The sequence below is a fragment of the Paramisgurnus dabryanus genome, chromosome 5 (genome assembly GCF_030506205.2).
Source record: "Paramisgurnus dabryanus chromosome 5, PD_genome_1.1, whole genome shotgun sequence".
In the NCBI taxonomy this organism is placed as follows: domain Eukaryota; kingdom Metazoa; phylum Chordata; class Actinopteri; order Cypriniformes; family Cobitidae; genus Paramisgurnus; species Paramisgurnus dabryanus.
The window spans coordinates 10,112,481-10,134,344 of NC_133341.1; the positions used below are offsets into that span (position 1 = coordinate 10,112,481).

Below are 21,864 nucleotides of genomic sequence, written 5' to 3' on the forward strand. Positions count from 1 at the left end.
CCTTACGTATCATTTCTTTTATGGGTACTTCCCCCAGAAAAGCACACCCACATGTTAATCAGCGGGAGAGCGAGAACCAAGCATGCTAGAAGTCCATACGGCAAAAAAATATATTTTAAAATATACAAAATTATATTCGCTGAAATATATTTTGAAATATGTATACAAAAATATATTTTTCACCAAAATATTTTTCCCATTTTTTGTATATTTAGAAATATATTTTCAAAGTAAATTGTAAAGCATTTAAAAATATATTTAACCCTTAAAAGGAAATATATTCACGTTGCATTGGAAGAAAAACTTTATGTTACAAACCTATAAAAATAACCATTTTAAAAAGGTTTCAATTAAATATATTTTTAACTTCAAAAATATACCATATAGAATTAACTTGTATTTAGCATATATTTAAAATATATTCAAGCAAAAAATACTTTTTTGACATATGGGATGTAAAATTTGAAATTTATTTGCTTCCCTTGAAAAACATTTTGAAAGGTTAAAAATAAATATATTTTCAAATTCATTACTTTCTAGAAAATGTATTTAGCATATATTTAAAATCTATTTTTGCCAGGGAAATTTGTTGTTTTTGTCCTCACTTCATCTGACAGCTTTGTTTTATATCAAGACTCAACAATGGCACGAAAGAAAAAGTGTGTTTTTGGCTGTAAGGAGAAGAAAGGTACACAAGATTATTTTAAATGAAAAGGAACTTGATCTAAAAATTAAGGGGTAGCAGATGGGTTTCATGCTAATACATTCAATTCTAATGGAACTGAGACAAAATCTGGCATGCACAAATACTTAAAATAATTATGTCGTAAAATCTCTTGCAGCAAAATGGTGTGTTGGTGATGTACTTTCCTGCCTATATTGGATAGAGACATATATTATATATATTATGCCACACACATCACATGCAGTCTTGGTATACATCATGCATTTTAATCGGTTGTTTATGCTGAGTGCCACTTAGAACACGAATAATGTAATTTAGTCAAAAATATTATCACATGTTTAAACAATTATAGTCTGTCACACAAAGCATGAACTTAGTAATCTGTTATTTCCTTTTAACCGCTTCTTCTGCTCTGAAAACTCCTATAAACATCTGCAATATACTGTACACAAATGCATCACAAAATACACTGCCAGACCCACAAAATACATAGCTGGCAAAACGTTTACATCCTTCACTCAACAGGGTAATTTCTCTGCTTTTGACCCCTGTTGTATTTCTATCAGTCACTAGTCTGAGCTGTCACCGGCCAGTGGAGCACAGAAGTGGATAAATGCAATCACGGCTAATGAGTCTCATATCGCTCATCTATGCAGTGCCGTGGAGTGGATCAGTAGTGGCTGTAAACACAAGACTTGGCTTGGTTCAAGGGCAAACAAACAGGCCTGCCAAAATCTCTCTGTCTCGGCATCTGTCTCTCTCGCTCTTTCACTCACACACACACACACACACACACACACACACACACACACACACACACACACACTATATGTCTTGGCTCTCATCAATTTAAGATCTCGAAAAAGAAGAAGCCTACTATCAATGTCAAGTCAATACAATAGAGATATATACTGTGCTTTGCGTGCATCCTTGATTAAAGGACTTTCAAGCAACATGGTGTTGTTGAATATGCTGCCTTAGGGGGCATTCACACCAAAGCTTGAGCATGTTTTTAATTGTTTAAATGGAAGTGCACGTTTTTTTTTTTTTTCAAAAAAGCCACCAGCTGCCAGTTTTTTCCGCGCTAAAAGCTGGCGCTATGTGGTTTTTCCATGCTCAGTGCTGAGCGCCAAGAGTTCAAAAATATTCAACTCAGGGTGAAAAGCTTAAGTCGTCAATGTCAGTTCTCACATGGCTGTCCAATAACATTGGAGGAGCTTTATTTCAGCCGGACATTTTCAGCCACATAAAAAAGCTTTGGTGTGCGCATCACCTTACAGTCAACTAGATTTGTTGTTTTAGCGATGGCATAGTCACAATAAGTCTCTTAAATATAGAGGAAATTTGTATGCAGTATTAAAAAAAGAAAAAAGATTTTATAATCTACTCTAAAGGGGCAAGTATTAAGTGTGACCTCCCATTACAATTAAAACCTGGTTCTCTTAAACCTAAATGGAATGGAAGCCTAATTTCTAATTCTAATCTAATGACTTCAGGACTTCAGTCTCCTAAAAAAAAGAGTTCAAAATGTGTTTAGAGCAAAGGGAGGTCCTCATTACTCAGTGATGGACAGTCAGAGCCTTCAAGGCCTTTTCTGCTGGTCTAAACGTCAGAATCACCAGGTTATAGTCACAAAAAATCTGATTAATTTATTCGTGTCCATGGCAGAAATTCAGCATTTTTCGTGCCTTGAGCACGAATGTCTTTGTCGTGTCACTCGCATGAATATCTATAAATAGTTTTTCGTGTCTGATGCACAACTTTCTTTTTTGTTTCATTTTATGTATTGTTTTCAAATAGTTTTTTCAATATTCTTACCATTGTCGTTGGGGTTGGGATTAGAATCACTTTCTGTTACATTTTTAGACATCCTAACTCAAACCCCAACTCTAACCCCAACTCCAGGTGAGAATAGTTTTAAAAGCGGGGAAAAAAACATGTAGTAACCAATACATAAAAGTACATCCTAACCCAAACCCCATATCTAACCCCAAGCAACAATGATTTAAAAATAGGGAAAAAAGAGAAAACAATACATAAAATGACACAAAAAAGACATTCATGCTTAAGGCACAAAAAAGCTGAATGTCGTGCCATGGACACGAATATATTAATCAAATTTGTATGACTATAAGAAGACTTTCAGTGAGATGACGTTGGAATCAATGATGTTTAATAAAAATTAATGGACAATTATATTAATTAATCGTAATATATTTTTTCCCAATAGTCTCTTGTCTAATTCCATCCATTTTCTCTTGGTTGCCCTGCTTCCAGTAGTGTATTTTATGTTGGAGATTTTATCCAAATATATTTCAGCCATCATGTGTTGCCAGGGTCCAAGAAATCTGCCCTTAGAATCAACAGTGCCGGCACCTGCAGCTTAAAATAAATAGCAATGAAGCTGTTGCTTAACCAATCCGATTTTGAGTTGGAGACTCCAAATCTAGCTACAATAACTTTTCCTTTCACTGGTTGGACTGGAAGTCCATTTAATTATTTGTTAAAACATACACTACCAGCCAAAAGTATCTAATGTTATAACAGTATGAATATGAAGGGTATTTGACACAAAACAGTTGCGGTTATCACAGTAAGTAAAGGGCATTGACACACAAGTGATCACAGACAGGTATCTGACTTAATAGTAAATGGAAAGGGGTATTTGACACAAGACACATGCAATCTCTCACAGCTTCAGATACCTATCCGCGATTGTGGGTGTCTCTGAAGACCGTGAACACAAATATGCACAGGATTATTAGCGTGTACGGAATCGAGTTGAAATTGTCTAGGGTTTTATACCCGCCGTCCACCCGTGCCTACTGATTTCTGACCTGCATTAGTACAGCAAATAACACGTTAATATTATTCCACCCGTTACATCAAGTGTTAATGGTTCATTCCATCAGGTATGTCAACTATCATTCACATGTGGGCGGTTACCCGCCCACTAGCAGTACTCTGGTATGAATCGGATATTTTTAACATGAGGTGCGAGGTAGTTATGACATTATAACAGTACAAATGTGAATGATATTTGACACGAGACACCTGCAATTGCGGGCAAGAATCTAAATATAAATAGCATTCCTTCTCGCTTAATGAGATACCCGTCTGTGATGCAACGACTTGTTATATGCGTTTCTGTATAATATTGATGGTTTCTATAGCTGTGGTGTCATAATGGTGGTATGAAGCGGTGGATTATATCAGGACATCACTGAAGGCCTAGGTGTAAAATACACGGTCTGCCAATGTCATCATTAAATACTGACTTTTTCCAGAAGCAGCTTTTAATTTTCTGTACATACTTCTTGTAATGTTCCATTTAGATAAAGATATAAACCTACTGTGTGAGATACCATTATGTTCCTTTTAAGCTACGTATATGCACTCTTTTTTTTTAAATGTGTACTATTTGAAAAGGTACCGTCCTTTTTCAGTGAGTGTACCTTATACAATATATACTGTACATGTTGCTGACATTGCTGTGATTAATGTGGTGTGTGGAAATACATAAAAAATAGGAATTGGTGCACTAGTCACCTAAAAATCTGATTTTTGATAAGGTTGGCTAGTACGCAGTTTATATTTGTTTTTTCTTTATTACATTTGTATTTTTAGCAACATTGATTAAATTAGCACGCCGTGATTTTAAAGTTTTCACAGTAAAACTATTAAAAAATTTCCTCATCATCCCCAGAAGCAGGTCTTTCACCCATTGCATCACACCAAAAGGTCTCCTAAGTAGACCCCGAAGCCGTTTGTTTTGAGAATAATGGCTGGCTGATTAAGTTATTGGCTGGCTAGCCGGCTCAGCCGAAACCTAAATGGCTGCTGCAGCCGCCAAACTTTTCATAGCTGCAAATGGCTGAAGCTGCCACATGTCTACAGATGTCTACGTTATACTGATTAACAGTGTTGGGAAAATTACTTACAAAGTGTAATACATTACATATTACAAATTACTGTAATTTCAAAGTAATTAGTCACATTACAATATTACTGTCTCTGAACTGTAATGAGTAGCATTACTTTTGAGTTACTTTCATCAAAGTAACAGAAGTATGACTAGGCATTAAAAAATGTTAAAATGTAGTTTATCGATGCTTATAAATCTAGAAGTTATGTGTTTGCCCTCGAGCTTTGAATAGGCACAGTGAAGACTTATGGCAAAATACAATAACTGTCAGAATTATAAACGTAGACAAATGATCTGGTAAAAGTATGGTAAATTATGGTACACATAACCAAACACAATAGAGCTAGAGCCCACTATAATGCTACCTATAGACTAATAACATGGCAAAACATGCAACCTCTTTTCATTTCTATTCTTTAATTCACTTTTAATTCAGAGCCACAGCACAAACCTGGCATGCACTGGGTTGAATGAATGAATGAATATAGGTTCCCATACAAAGGCTGGTAAAAACTTTTAACATTGATGTTTAAAGTCTACACTAATTTTACGTTGTAGTTTTGGTTGCTGTTTGTAATAAAACTGTAGATAGCATAGCAATAGCCTAGCAATCTATGTATCTGGACTGTAACCATAGCAACGTTAGCTTACCTTGTCATTGCTGGTGTGATATGGATTTTACTGGCAAGCTTTTTAAAAGTCTCTTTACTTCTGGGGTTCAAGCAGCACAGGAGACCGATAGAAACTTTCTGTTGGTTTTACTTAGTGCTCTCATTCGCAGAATTATGCGTGTGCTGCGCTACCGGACCTGATTGCGACCACTTTAGTCAATGTTATGCCGCGCGCGGACTTCCCAGAAGCGGCTCTTATAAGAAACGCGACTATATTTGACTTCACCGATTCCAAATCGCAGTTCCAATACAAAATTAAAGTAAAAATGAACATACTGCATACAGCACTCGGAAACAGACATACAAACGTTATTTTACCCGCAGCTTTTTCCTGTGTGGATGCTGGTCGCGCGCATTGGTCAAAAATAAAAATAACACGGTCTATTTTTGAAATGCATTGTTGTGACGCGCACGTTACTAATGCTTCGCTTCTTCTGTACGGAAAACGGGCAATTTTAATTTCCCAATCTGAAGACTGCAGCCTCCGGAGGTCGCATTTTTACGCTGCCTACGTCATCAACACTGTCTTATTTCAAAATATCAACAATTATAAAGTTTATTCTTATTATAAGTTAATCGTAAATTGTTTTAATATGCGTATGGCTTGCGAATGTAATGCTCAGTTAACTTAAATAAACCAGGCTTGATGACGTATGCAGCCTGCATATGCGACCTCCACAGGTTGCAAGTTGCAACCCCTCTGTGTATTGTAGCAACGAGCGAGCACAAGACTGTGCTGTTATGAAACCAATCGGAAAATGGATCTCGTGTATTGTTTATATATTTCGTGTGTGTATGTCTCTATGTGATAGAATTATTATTTGATTGCAAATAATTCTAGACGGCTCAGCCAAACTTTATCAGCTGGCGGCTCAATTTGGCTTAGGAAATTATTGGCTGATGGCGGCTGAACTTCTAAATGGCGCAAATGGCGGCGCCTGGCGGCGGCTTCGGGGTCTACTACATACTTATCTTTTTTTCAATGTGGGCACTTTTAATCTTTGTACAGCATTTAGCCTAGCCCCATTCGTTCCTATTACGCCAAACAAAATTTTCATTTTGTGCCATCGTACTAATTTGTGTCACTACTCATGTAACAGTCTTTAAATAGGAAAAACATGAAAGTGTTTCAATTCAACTTGATTTATTTATTAAATTCAACTTATTTTTATTTATTAAGTTACACTAGCTCATCACTTGTCAAGATAGTTGCAATGACTTGGAAATCCTAGATGATTAAACTTAATTTTTTTTAATAAAATATATTTTCAGTATAAAAGTTGTAGGCGCTCGTGGTAAAATGCTATAAAAACAATGCCAAAAGTATATACATCACATATTTTACACAGCAGCTTTCCAGGTTGTCACAGTTTGCATGCTTTAGCTTAATTTTGTCTCTTCGTAATATCCCAGACAGATCTGATGATTGTGAGGTCCTTGTGTGGGTCATATCATCTCAGTCAGTGCACTGAAAGAATGTTTATCGAAATATATATAATGAAATCTATATTCTACATTTCTAACTGACACACTAAAGTAAAAGATATAAATAAACATCTTTTTGGTGAAGCTTTTAAAGCGCCTTGGACTTTTGCACAGTGCTGTATTCTTATCACGCAACACCGACATATCTGGTTACCTGAAAAATAAACCAAATGGACAGTCTTTCTTTTAATGGTTACTTAGTGGACAGTGCTGCCTCCATTTGGTGGGGAAACAGTCCATGGCCACTCAATTATTGACAAATATCCTGAAATGGATGGGGGAATTGACTTCTTTAAAAAGCAATTGATTTTCTGCATGACTGCCAGACACCCAGAATTGAGAACTTTCATGATGGATTACTTGACCCAAATAAAACCAAGTAAACCAAAACAGGCGAGATATGTTGAAATTCTCCAGTGTTGGTGGGTTATTTGGCACTTGTGTCCAAAGACTTTTTTATCAATAATAAATATCTGTTTAATGTTTTGCACAATTTCTTTACTAAACTTTCATAAAAAAATAGATTGAACTGTTTTTTTATCATAGCACTTTTTTATAAAGGGAATAGGCCACAATGAATGTGATTTACACATTAATTTTACCAAAGGCAATTTAAGGGCATAGGACGAAGTGGAACAATCAATGAAGCCTTTCTAAGCCCATTAAATAACAAATATTTTATTTGTTAAGTCAATAGTACTGTAATAAAAATTTACCCAGCATTTTTATCAATATTTTCACATTCCACTCATAAAAAGCGAGGAGCTATCTTTACTGCTATGTAAATACCTGTCACTGTGATTGTCACTAAGAGCTGAGGGTCAGTGAATTGAGCAGGCAAAGGTAAGAGAGGATAAAATTTTGTCTTTATGAGGCTGGCCAAGGTGATAAACAGGCCATGATATGAAGGGGGAGGGTGGTTTGATAAACTGGACCATCGCTGTTATTGCACTGCTTGCAGAGTCTGGCCAAGGGATTTGACATGCGAACGGCCATCAGTCTCACTCCATCCCTCCTTTAAATCGATATTCACCATCATGAGGATATATGGCTGTGGTTGTGGCTTACTATAATAACAGTCAAACATGAAGACATGCCAAGCTACTGTACATCTGCCAGTACATTGTGTGTTGTGGTTTTCTTAAAGAGCAGCAAAATATCCAGAAATAAAGACATTGCGTGTAGTTGACCTCACTTCGTATCACTTCATGTTTTGCTGTATGGTCACGGGTCACCGTCGACAGCTTTATTTGACCAATAATAGCCTGGTCAACTAGACAAATACATATAGTAAATCACAAAAAATGACTTTAGCTGGGTTTTTGCTGGCAGTGTCACATATTTGATTAAGCTGAAGCCAGTGGAGAAAGCCAATCAGATTGCAGCTGGCGAGATCGACAAGATGATTTTCTGTTTGTGTGCAATATGCATTAGATAGTTAAGAAGATACCTAAAGGTATTTTTGCTAAACATAAATCGCTGTCAATTTAAAACCCATCAAACCTGCAAACACTTTCTGCAGGGTTTCAGGCACGTGACTATCCTTTACGTAGCCGTTCTTGGCAAAACACAGTCATGCCTACCCTACACCCACAATAAAACAAAGTATTTAACCTATTGTTAACAAATACAACCTTATTGTAAAGTGTTACCGTTTGCGCTCTATGTAATTTGAGAGAGATTGTTTAAGAAATGTCCATAAAAAGATATATGGATCCCCTATGAATTACTAATAATTATGTAAAACTTGTTATGTTGTGAAAAAGACATCTCACTTGTTTTTAACAGTAAGATTGACAATCCAGTTAAAAATGTGACATTTTCAAATCAGCAATGATTTCTCTTTTTTTGTTTTCTTTTTGAGGGTAAACAAACAACAGCCAATATGAGCTCACACAGAGAAGAGCGATGAATCAAGTTGAGTTGAAGTTTTAAACTAGGTCAGAGAGCATGCAAGGATGAAGGAAAACTGTCTAGAAGAGGAACAGTAAGAGGAACAGTGGGACCCGGATGAAAGTCCATGTATCATTTCTGGTGAGACGGCGCACAAAGTTAAAAGAGATTCAGATACCCCCATCCTTCAAACTTCTTTACATCAGACCCTCGACTACTTGACTACTGTACAACCCACACGATTGTTTTGGTAATTTGTTCATTCCCCCAAACACGACCAAAAGATGCACTTACTCAACGTGATCTCATGAGAATATGTGTGTAAGTGTGGTTGCACCACACGTACATTTACGTATGTTTTAATACACCCTGAAACTTATAATATTGATGTTTTGACAGGACTAATACGTTAAATATTTACATATTAACAGCTTTACAGATGTACAAATTTGTACATATTCCTATTCATAAATATTACAAAATTGTGGGCATTGGCGTTTCTTACTCAAATTAATGATTTTTAGTCGTATTTTCTGACTACAAAAAATTCTTTTTTTAGAATTACATAATATTAAACAAGACTACACTTTAAAACTATAAACATTATACATTAAACTATATAACATTTCTGTAATCATTTAACCATTTTGTAATATGTTTTTGTTTCCCATGACACACAAAATGCATTTTCTCCTATGCAGTCTAATACTGCGTGTATAAAACAATAGTCCCTTTCACACATACAGTCTTTGCTGGTAATTTACTGGTAAATTGCAGTAAACAGGTAATGTGTGAACAGACCTTTCCGGTAAATCAGTGCTGCTAATTTACCAGTAAGAGAGGCTGTAAGATTACCAATAATTTACCGGTAAGCGCTATGTGTGAACGAAAAATATACGATTACCGGCATTTAGAACGGACGATGACAGCTTTGGGCCAATCATAACGTTTTAATACAGGTGACGCGTTAACCCCTGTTAAGCACTGTTACGGACATTTCTACACACATGCTGCTGAAAAGTCGAGCACACCTGAAGTTATCATCCACATTTCTTCACCAAAGTTGTTTAAACCAGCTTACCATCTATTTGCCGTATTGTCAACGTCCTTATTCTCTGTGAAGCCTAATGTGCAAACTCAGGTTCCGTTTGGCGTCGCCTGACGCAATGTTGTTTAGTCACGAGCAACTTCGCGACCATCAAGGTTTGCCACAGATGTGAAAACAACTAAACACGGAGAATTGATAACCTTCCATTGCTTACAAATACAACACTGATCTCTCCGCCCAAGCGCAGCAGGTAACTTCCGCTTTCTCTCAGAGTTTACCGGTATTTTGATACTGATGTGTGAATGATGTCTTACTGGTAAAAAGACGGAATGGCACTGCGTGTGTGAACAGTACATTTTTGTATTTACTGGTAAATTCATTCTGGTAAATTGATGGTAATTTACCAGAATTACTGTGTGAAAGAGGCTAATAATTACACGAAAACACAACATAAATTCACGGAAGATTTTCTTAATTCGCTGTAATCCACATATTTTAAACTTTAAATTCATACAGTTGCGAGGAACAGATCCAAATTCAGCTCTATATATGGATCTATATGTGGATGTCAGACCGTGAATTCACATATTTTAGATGTCATATCTAAAATATGTGGATCTTGAGTCCAGTTCTCAGCAGCGACCAGTAGTGGCTGGTGACTTTTTCCGATGCAAAGCTTGTCACAACATGTATTTAGCCCATTATGTGTTTGGTTCGTCATTTCAAAATATGTATTTGGCGCGTCATGTGAACCATGTGCATCATGCGACTTATAAGTGCCTGCTGTACACGCGTCTAAAAGGTTTATGAAAAAAGGGACGCTTGCATTTGTGAAATACTCGTTTAATCATGTCTCTTTTATCATAAACCGTTTCGACACAGGTTGCACATGGTTCACATGATGCAACGAACACATATTTTGGAATGACGAGCAACACACATGACACAGAAGTCACGAGCCGCCACTGTCAGTGACCGTGATGATTTTAATAAACTGTTTTGGGTAGGTTTAGGAGCAGGACTGTATTAGCGGCTTTTAAATGCTAAAGGGGCGCTTTCCCAGACAGGGATTAGACTAGTCCTAGACTAAAATAAATGTAAGAGCTGTCCAAACTGAAAAGAACTTGCACTGACATATCTTAAAAAACATCAGTGCCCTTTGTTTTGCCTCAAAATGCAAACAAGTAATGTTTTTAGTTAGACGTGTTTGTTAAAACTAGTTATATTTCCTAATTAAACAAAGGCCTAGTCTTGGGTTAAACTAATCCCTGTCTGGAAAACCACCCCATAGTGTTAAAAAAATCCTACATATTTCTGTCCTTTACGCTGCAGAATATAAAAAGAATACATTACGTATTTAAAAAATGTTGTATAAAAAGGGTTTGGGATTAGGGTAAGGTTTGGGGCAGGGTTAGGGTTGTAACATTATTGATTAAATGTTTAAAGGGAAATTATTAAGCAATCTTTATGGTATGAAAGATTTGTAAATGTTTTACGTTTTGTAGCTGTAAAAACGTAATAATGGTACGATTAAATGTTGCAAATATGTCTACATTGTACACTTCAGCATCTATTAAAACGCACAAAAAAGTATGTTTTGTGTTTTTGAAAGTTACGTATTAACAGTGAGACCAGGCTGGCTAAGTACACTACCAACTTTACCGGCAGCAGGTGAAACTTATATTAGGGTATAAAATTATATTAGGGTATAATTTTGCAATGATGACATGTACTGGGATATGATTTTCAATTTAAACCACCAGGATTAATTGTATTTTATTACACTTTACAGTTCTTAGGCATTTACTAATTTAGGCATTTAGGCAAATAACGTACCCATTTAAAACAGCATACAAAACAGTCACAACCTTTTTCAGAAAGTACTTATTCTGCACCAGAGATGCGTCTTTCACAATTTTTCATCTCTCTTCTACAGCGATCGGGAGCTGATATAAATTAAGAGAAGAAAATCACAAAAAGGCATGAGTTTTATCGGGGAGGAGGCAAGTAAATATATTTTACAGACATCCTTAATGAGAAACAATTACCTACTGAATAGGGCTTAAGTCTACTTATCTGTGCTATTTTGAGAAGTCATGAATATATGCTAAAATGTATTTAAAAAATATATTTAGGTACCATTAATTGTAAGTTTACTACAAGTGGTAACTAAATATATATTTTATCAATACAGAGATATGTTAAAAGCGCATTTTTATTCATATTTATTTTGTCTCAAAATAGCACAGATGAGTACACTTAGATATTCTTAATTTCTAAAGATTATCTTAAAAATAATTAGAGAAGAATTTTTTGTATATTAAGTACAAAATAAATGCACGTAAATAGAGCACTTTAAGTACATGAGATTGTACTATTTTACCTGCATGGTCTCTGCCTATACCTTCAGACTCTATGCATATACCATCATCTTCAGTGAAAACAGTGACTGTCCTACAACATAGAAAGAAAGCTGCAACCCCGAGGGAAGACACAACACCGTCCCCTGTAGCATTTGAATTGAACAACCCTGGGCAGCCACCTGGCTCACTTTACTGATATAAACTCTGCAATGTAAGCTTTTTCAGTGCATACTGTTTAGGAAAGGACCATAAATCAGTGCTACCTTCACATGCCGTTTGAATTATTCAGACTGTTCTATTAACTTTAAGGCATAGAAAGCATATTTGCTCATTATAAAATGACAACAAAGACTGACTTTTCTGCATCCTAGGGAAAACAAAATAGAATAAATAAATAATCTAAATAAATAAACAGAATGAGGAAAATGTGTACGTACACCGATAGAACAAAGAGTTGTTCATGAGTGCCAGGAGAGTTTCTCCAGGATGTGAAATCATACTTTGCATTTGAAAAATCATTAATAATGACCGGGATGAATAGCTCAAAGTTCCTAGCTGTATGTGACAAGTGAAGTTGTAAAGTAGTTCAGGATAAGCATTCCCGGTGTCGGAATTCTTTATCATATTTTAGAGATGGCTGTTTTGGGAGTTTGCATGGTTTTCAAACGCACAGCATGACAGGGAGATAAAACTGACTGTAGATTTGTTCAGCAACCACTGTCTATTTTCAGAATGTGATTTTAATGTTTCAAAAGATTACATTTACATAAAGATAAAATCTTATTTTTGAGCTAGAAATTTTACTTAACTAAATAAAAATCTTCAACATAGCTCAGCAAAGGTTCATAACAATAAAACCTGCAACCATATGACATTTCACTAAAAACAGTAAAGGGGCTAAAGGGGCGGTATTATTCCCTTCTGACATCACAGGGGGAGCCAAATTTCAATGACCTTTTTTTTACATGGTTGCAGAAAATGGTTTACCAAAAATATGGTTTATATTGGGGACCCAATTATAGTGGTTTAAGACCCCCGCTGTAGATATTACTGAATATACACAACCTGAAAATGAAACGCAATACTGCCAACCTAATCCCCTCTGTTAGCTGGACTCCTGTTACCAGTGTGGTCAAGATACACAAAGATAGAAAAGGTACAAGTAAGTAGAAAATGGAATGCACAGCCTTTTATGTCATTACAAGCAAAGCAGATCCATTACTTTCTAAAGCAAAAATATTTAACCCTAACTAACAAAAAATATTAACGATGTCTAACTTTTCCATGCTAAACAGTTTTCTTTTCTAAATCTGTATATAAATAGAATCTTAAAGTCGCCATGAAACGGAAGTAGCGATTGATTGATTTTTCACGTGGTAACGTATATCCGAGTGAAACCGGCTTCTGAAATGAAATAAGGCAGGACTGGATTTGAATCTGTCCATCAAGATCTGATTGGATCGTTTGAAGTTGGGTTGTGTTAACAATCATATACATCTTTAAAAATAATGTCCCTTTAAAGGTTCTTTGTACGGCTCTATGGTTTCATAAAGAGCCTTACATCCACTTTTTGATGCTCAAAAGCTTCTTTGTAGTGGAAAAGGTTCTACAGACTATAAAAAGGTATGAGAAAGGAATGGTTTCTTTAACAATCTTTGACTTAAATGGGACATTTCATGAAAATCAGACTTTTCCATGTTTAAGTGCTATAACTGGGTTATCATCCTAGAAAATGTGAAAAAGATCAACCCAGTAACTTAGTTTTGGTAAACCATTCTCTGCAAGCATGTAAAAAATAGGTCATCGAAATGTGTCTCCCCTTGTGATGTCAGAAGGGGATTTTATTATAATAATACCGCCCCTTAATCTGCACCATCCAACCACGTCACTGCTATTTAGTGCAGAGATCAGCTCATTTAAAAAAAACTGCTTCAGATGTTAAATGTGCTTTTAAGAACCATTTAGGCAAAACAGGTTCTTCTATGGCATTGTGAAGCACCTTTATTTTTAAGAGTTTATATAAATAAATAAATAAACCAAGCAATGCATAGCAACCTGGCAGCTTATCACCTTTATCAATGTTCAATTAGTAGACCTTACAGAAAAAGCCTCTTCCACAGACTGCAACACTTCATTTATCTCAAGAGTCCCCATAAGTCACTGAATGTGCCTGTTTCTCAAAGCTTTATATAGTAGAGAAACCTTCCTTGTCTTTGTGTTACAGCATGGCAACATGCTCGCAATTGATGTAGTGATATACTGTATGGCCTAAGCGGGAAAGAGAGAGAGCGGGCGAGAGAGAGGTAAAGATATAGGGCACTGAAAATGTATTAGGAGTTGACGAGATGAGAAAGTGTTTTTCTGTGACATACAAAGAAGAGTCGAGCATGAGGTCAGATTTATGTTGCCATGTTTAGACCGCATCACTCCTTTAAACCCACCGTGATTTGACAAGAAAAACTGTGTGTGGATCAAAAAGAGTTTAACTTCTTTGAACAGACCAGAGAGTCGAAAGCCGCAATATGTGCAATTCAACAAAGGATGCTTTTTAATGTACTTCAAAGCCTTTGCATTTTTTTGTAAGGCAACACAGATACTTGACCCAAGGTTGCAGATTTTCCATTAAAATAGCACAAGCAGTTGCAAGATAAAGGTTAAGATTTAGTTATTCATTAAATACATTTGTAAAACTCTGCATGTGCAGCAGTTTAAAACTGGAAGTGAGGATATACAGATTTAGATTCATGGCACAACATCTTTTAAGAGCCTAAATGATTACTGCAGATCGGCACAAGACTGTATTTTATGCCTAATGGCAAAGTGAATTATGAAGTTACACCTAGAGGTAGACACGGAGCACACATTGGTAAGTGCTCTGAAAGCTGGTGTAAAACCAAGGGTGAATTTGATTTTAAATTAATGACTACTGTTAAACCAGTGCACTGTAAATACCCCTTATGGAATAATTGGTTTTAATATTCTATAGCTGTGCACAAGTTTACTGGATTATTCAGCCAGAGGGGAAAAAAAATGTTTGCATGGTACATGCATGTAATTTTTTAATATATGCTAAATATTGCTGAAAAATATACTACTATATATTATAAGCTAAATTATGCAGCTTTAATTTAGTAAATTATGATGCTTACTGTGCTTTACTTGCTATATTTTAACTGTGTGTACAATGAAACATTTAGCTAAACCTGTTTGTTTAACACTTTTATTGCGTTACAATAAATCATCTTTCACAGTTTTCTGCAGCACTGGACTTCAATTTTCTAATTTTTCCTTCGAATAGTTGAAAAGTGCCGTTTTTCACACTGGTCTTTTTCAGGCACTTGTTATGTGTTTAGAGCTATATGGATGAAATTGCAGGTGACAATCAAAACCGATGAGTGTACAGTAGCCTACTTCTTTAATAAATTACAAGGTAGCAAAGAGTAAGATATAAAAAGTAAGATAATGAAGGACGAGGGTTTTTCACAGAAATGAGAAGCAGATGATGTGGGTAAAAAGTAATCCAATTAAGTAGCGCCGGAGAGGAAGGTCAGTGCAGAATTTTATTAGGGTTCAGAGCAGGTCATTATGCATTTCATGAACGTAATTAGATGACTACAAGGGAGGTTTCTTTTGGTTATTTTCCAGCAGCTTTCAACTGGATGATTTCAGAGGCCTCACTTTGTGTAGTGCAGATCTGTCAGAGGTGGTATGATGGCTGTAATATGTTCAAAAGCTGCAGGGGTAAAGACACCCACTGACACTCCAGAGCCCAGTGATATTCTGTCTGCAGATGAATGGCCCAGGGGTCACATTGATCTGCAGCAAATGAGGAAAGTTTTCTCATGTTAGGGGCTATTATTAGGTTGATTTATGGTTAAGCCTTCATGAGAAAACAAATGGGTCATAGTCATTGTTTAATTTATAAATATTCTGTTAGTTTACTTTATAAAGTAGGGTGTTTTTGTGAGAATCAGTATATCATTTACTCACTCTCACAAATCTGACTTTCATTTTTCTGTGGACCCGCAAAAGGCGATTTATGGCAGAAATGTTAGGAACAGCTGAGTGCCCAAATACCAAAGTCTTTGTATGAGAAAAAGAGAAGCATCAACAACATAATCCGTCTTGTGTTCTACAAAAGAAAGTCATACGAGTTTGAATGACATGATGAAAAATAAATCCTGGCAAGAATTTTTCTTTTTGGGTGAACTAATCCTTTACCAGCTTTGTTTTAATGGAACTATGCTGCATATTAATGTAGTTGTTTAGGATGTTTATAATGTAAATCACAAATTTAAAATGTGATCTTTATGTGCTGAAACCAGTGGTTCTCAAACTTTTCACCCCCCCCCCCCCCAAAGAAAATGTGCAAAACATTCTAAAAGTTAAAATCTGAATTAAATTAAACTTATTAAATTATACAATGTAGTAGCCTTATTTTTCTGAGGTTTAATTACATATAATTTATGAAACAAGAATGTATTTTATAAAAGGCACAGTGCTGGGGCTTCTCTGGCACAATCTTGCAGCCCCCATTTTGAGAAACACTGGCTTAAACATGATTTAATAACATAGCATGTCAGCAATTAACTGTAACTTAACTCATTCCCCGCCAGCCTTTTTTTTAAGTTGCCTGCCAGCATTTTTGTGATTTTTACAAAATGCCTTCCAGGAAAATGTTCTTCTCAAAATATATAAAAATACAAATATATAAAATGACAGAACAGACCCTCTGCCTTCAAACAAACAATAAACAAACAAACAAAATGGAAAAAAAAACTTTTCATCTTATCTATATTTTTTCTCTGCTTATAAACTCTTAAATATGGGTATTTTTCTTAACAAATTTTTTTTAAATAAAAATCTGAAATAATTAACTTTTTGTGAAGGAATTTTGTTGGCAATCAGATTTATAATGATTAATAAAACATACATGGAGTGTAAAATTAATAAATAATTTTTTGCTTCAGTTTTTTTAAAAATTGGGTAAGAAAAAAATCTAGTGGATAACAGATAACCATTAAAACTCACCAGGAACATGTTTTTTCATGCAAATGTTATTTTACGAGAGAACTCGTCGATGGCGGGGAAAGAATTAATTTCCAAAACTGTATATTTATCATTTTACAAATTTTTATAAATTTTTTGGCCATTTTGCCTTCATTGTAACAGTGAGTGAGGAGAGAACAGGAATGTACAGGGAGGAGAGAGGGGTATGGGATCGGCAAATGACTAGCCGGGAATTGAATTCGGGTTGCTGAAAGTGTGAAAGCACCACATGTTGGAGCGTTGCCCGCTACACAAAAGGCTATGACTTGATTAAGTTTTTTGTCTATTTAGCTTGTTTTCATTATTGCTTTAAAAGCTGAATTTTTACACTTGCACAATTTTTACTTTAACATAATTTTTTATAGACTTTTTCCATGTTTAAGTGCTATAATTGGGTCCCCAGTGCTTCTGTCAACCTAGAAAATATGAAAAAGATCAACCCAGTAACGTAGTTTTGATAAACCATTCTATGCAAGCATGTAAAAAAAAATTGGGGCACTTATGGCTGCCCCAGTGATGTCAGAAGGGGAAAATACCGCCCCTTAATCTGCAGTATCCAACCAAAGCATTTAGTGCAGAGATTAACTTATTTGACACACTCAAAAACTGTACATTTTTGCTCAAAGTGGCAATTTTAACATGCTAAAATAAATTATTTGTTGGGGTATTTTGAGCTAGAACTTTACATAATGTACTCTGGGGACCCGAAATATTTATTTGACATCTTTAAGAAGTCTTGTGAAAAGTCCCTTTAACAGCACTAAATTGTGGCTTTGAATTCCAGTGAACACACATATACTGATCAAAAATATATAGCTTGAATACACTAAGTCGCAGATTTGTGGGGGGGAAACAGCTAAATGCATAAATAGACACATAAAAAATAGTTGATTCTCTAAAATCAACTATTATTAAATAAAGAACAAAATATTTTCTGTGAAAAGCCTAGCAACATCAAAATGTGTAAACACAGTGTGAATCCAAAATAGCATATTGCTCTTAACACTACATTTCCTAGCATTGTTTCAAGTCCAAACTCACAGGTGAAGGATTTGCTCCTGAAAAAAATCTCTAATGTTCCTTCTTTATCTGTCAAATCTAAAAAAAGACTGAGCCTGCCAGGCCCATTTATTCCTGCCAAAAATGAAGCCTTTTCTCTGGCATTTGGCATATTGCACCTGACAGGACCTAGGGCAAAGACCGAGAGCCAATTTCAGCTTCTTGGCAGGGCTGCAAGGAGAGTTCGGTGTGGCCTTGCTGAAAGGTAAAAGACTGTAATAAAGAAGATGTGATGTTTTAATATTAATGTTAGCAAGGGTGAAAATGGAGACGTAGAATCAAGTATGAGCAATTGAGAGAGCACTCAGAAAGCCTATGAAACCAGGTGTCAGCAAAGCCTGTAGACGACACATTGCCTGCTAGGTCTGGCAGTCCTGAGTATATGGTGAGTGTAGGTGTTATTGGCTGAATGAAGATTGCGTGAATAGCAGAGTCTGCAAAAATACCCACGCACTTGAATCATTCAAATGCTATAAAAAATGGAATTAAAATTTTTACGCGGTAAGTTGGACATATAGCTGTAGTCTTACAATGTAAATATGGTTTACTTTAAAAGCAGATTAAATATTTGGACATCAGTTGCACATGATTAAATTAGGTTTTCTTAAAATGAAATTAATATTAATTAAAATACATTTAATTTTAAGAAAACTTGATTCAATCATTATGAACTGGTGTACATAATTAAATTACGTAGATCCTAAATTATTTTTAAGAAAAATCTTTTTAAGAAATCTTAATTCAATCATGTGCAACCAGAGATTTTTTTCAGTGTATGACATCAAACTAACATTTCTTACAAAATCGTGCATGACAGCTCAAATTATGAATGATTATTACAATTGTCTGCTGTTTGCTACATTTTCAATTGCTTATGCCATTTTCATCAAAATACATTATACTGCTTTGTGTTGAATAGTCTAACCTTAAAACATTTAGGAATTAGTTCATCGTACAAGTCATGTAAAATGGTTGACCTTTGTGTCATAATCTGTTTCTAAGCATGTTTAGGTTTTTTGTAAATGTAAACTGAATTCATAAATTGCTGTCAAGTGAATCTTGAAATTGACATCTCACAGTGAAATCTTACAGAAATGTGACATTTCTAAGTTTTGCAATTTTTTATTTGTAATGTAAATTATTATTATTTTTTTCAAAATCACAATGCGTGTAATTTGCTGAATAAAACGTGAATTCCCCCACAGTTTACAAAATACTGGCACATATAATTTTGTACACTTGACAACATGGCTAAACATTTTGACTGTCTTGTTTATGACTTGCCATTTTGGGACTGACATGTTCACTGGCATAAAAAATGACCTAAGAGAGATGACCTAAGGATTTTAAACAAGTTACATGCTTTTGCAGGACATCCGTGATTTTATGCAGTTTGTTCTGAGTTTTAAAACCAATTCGAGGAATGCTTGAAAGCGATTGAGAAAAACTGAAATGACTGTATTTTATTTTGTTGTATTTAATTTTAACAAAAACTGTTACATATGTTAGCTTTACTATGGGAATATTGTGCTGTTTAAATGTTAAACGTCATACCTTATGACAGAAATATGATACAAGAAGACATGACTGTTAAATAAATAGCTAACTTTAAATTTACAATGTATTGTTCTGGCACTTTGCAATTACCTAGCATTATAGTCATGTTCTGAATGACTTTTTTAATTAAAATCCTGTTTTCTAATAACAAAACCAAAACCAAAATTTTATTGAGATATCTATTCTATATTGTAAGATGAGTTGCATCCATTTTCTTTTTGTGTTAAAGCCTGTTTTTCCTCTTTAAGAACCTCAATACACAAAAGTGCACTGTGATTTTCATCCGAGTCGCTCCATGATGCAGCCAATGCCTTCAGACCTAATGCTCAAAGTCTAAAAAAATCTTCCCCCTATTGATTTCTTCTTTGCCTTCTTTTGACACATGCAGACCACCTTAGGGGAGTTTCCTCATGCCCAGGTGCTCCCCATAGCTTACTCGGGTCATGAATCATTCAGGGCATCATCTGCTGAATAGAAACCCACAATGACTGCAGCGCAATAGGCCTCACAGGTTAGGAAGTGTGGTTGGATCTGCTTTTAGGCACAATGACTTAATGCGTTGAAAGATCCATGGTAATGATAAATGAGACTTTCAAACGTGTCTCAAACTGTTTTAAAAGTAAAAGCTGTATGACTCCTATGCTGTGAAACATTGAAGCACTTTTAATTAAATTAAATATTGGCATTTTTTTTTTTTATGAACAAAATTCCTCATCATGCTGAGGTAAATAATTGTATCACAATGACTATAACTTATTAAACCTGAACTCATGAAAATATGTGTGTATTTTTCCTTTAAGAGCATCAATGGTCTGATTCACGTTTTTACATTTCCTTTGGTGTGTAAGTGTGTATTAGTACATGTTAACTATATGCAAAAGGTACAAACCCAAAGTAAACGATGATGCCAGTTATCGTCTCCAACATAAATCTCTTTTCTTGGACTACAACAAACCACACGTACCAAACATCATTTACTTATGTTTTCATACACACTGAAACGTATAATATCGAAATATTGACAGGACTAATATATTAATTATTAACAGCTTTACAGATGTATAGATTTATATGTATTCCTATTTATAAATATTCAAATTACGGGCATTGAAATTAATAATATTTGTGTAATTGTTGAACCATTTGTAATATTTTGTTTGTTTGCCATGACACACAAAAGGCATTAGTAGTTGCTTGTTCCAACGAAAAAGGCACCCAACTAGTCTGCTTTACCTGAAAACTAACTGCAAAATATTGCATTGTTTCTTTCATCGTGTTTTACCCAAGTAAATGTCTGCTTTCAATATGTTAAATCATCACGTTTTCGTCTGGCCTCATAATTAGATGGTGCCCCCACCATCTTAACGTCCACAACAGCCAAAAAGGTAGGAGAAACCTCATGACATTTCTGAGAAGTTAATGTATGTAAAAAGTAATAATGCTACCATTAAATGTTGCAAATATGTCTACATTGTACGCTTCAGCATCTATTTAAAGGTATAGCGGAAGATTTTCGTTTTCCGGGTGGATCACCACTGTTATTGGTCATCTCAGATGTCAATCATTCTGATTATATGTTGACGTATAACCGTCGTACGTGCTCGCCTCTACGTTCGCTTTCTGCACATGCGCACTTTCACGTGTATGTGTGTTGTGCTACGGTTTCAACCATTCATTGAAGGTCGCGTTCTCACTGTGTTTTTTTCAAAATGTCTGAGGGTCGCAAGAGAAAAAGTGTCTACGAATTGTATGACAAGAAGAGAAAGGACTATAAATAAAGAAACAAGACCAGAATGTTTATGGGAGACTATTTCACACGCTGGCGTGAGCTAAAAGGACAGGTTGGGCTTCCCACGCGAAGTTTCTACTGGAAAGGTACATTTTGTCATGCTATTTGGAGAAATCCATTTAAAATCACTGCTAGTAAAAGTTGATGTAAGCTATGATTTGCGATGCTAGCCCTGGCACAAGTCACAAACCGCACAGACACGGTAAACATGCCGACAGAAACTTGAAAACAGAGCGAAGAGAAGAACTGAGCTCTTGCATGCTCTCTCTGTCTCGTGCACGCGTTTAACAGGCGTTCCCTGTCGGGAGCATTTTTTTTTAAATATTGAGGGGCGGTTCTT

General features: G+C 35.4%; 1 protein-coding gene across 1 annotated transcript in view; it reads right to left on the reverse strand.

Annotated features, from left to right (window-relative positions):
• tmem8b (transmembrane protein 8B) overlaps positions 1–21,864 on the reverse strand; it is a 216,939-nt gene that overhangs the window by 183,618 nt on the left and 11,457 nt on the right. The gene's annotated exons all lie outside the window — the stretch shown is intronic.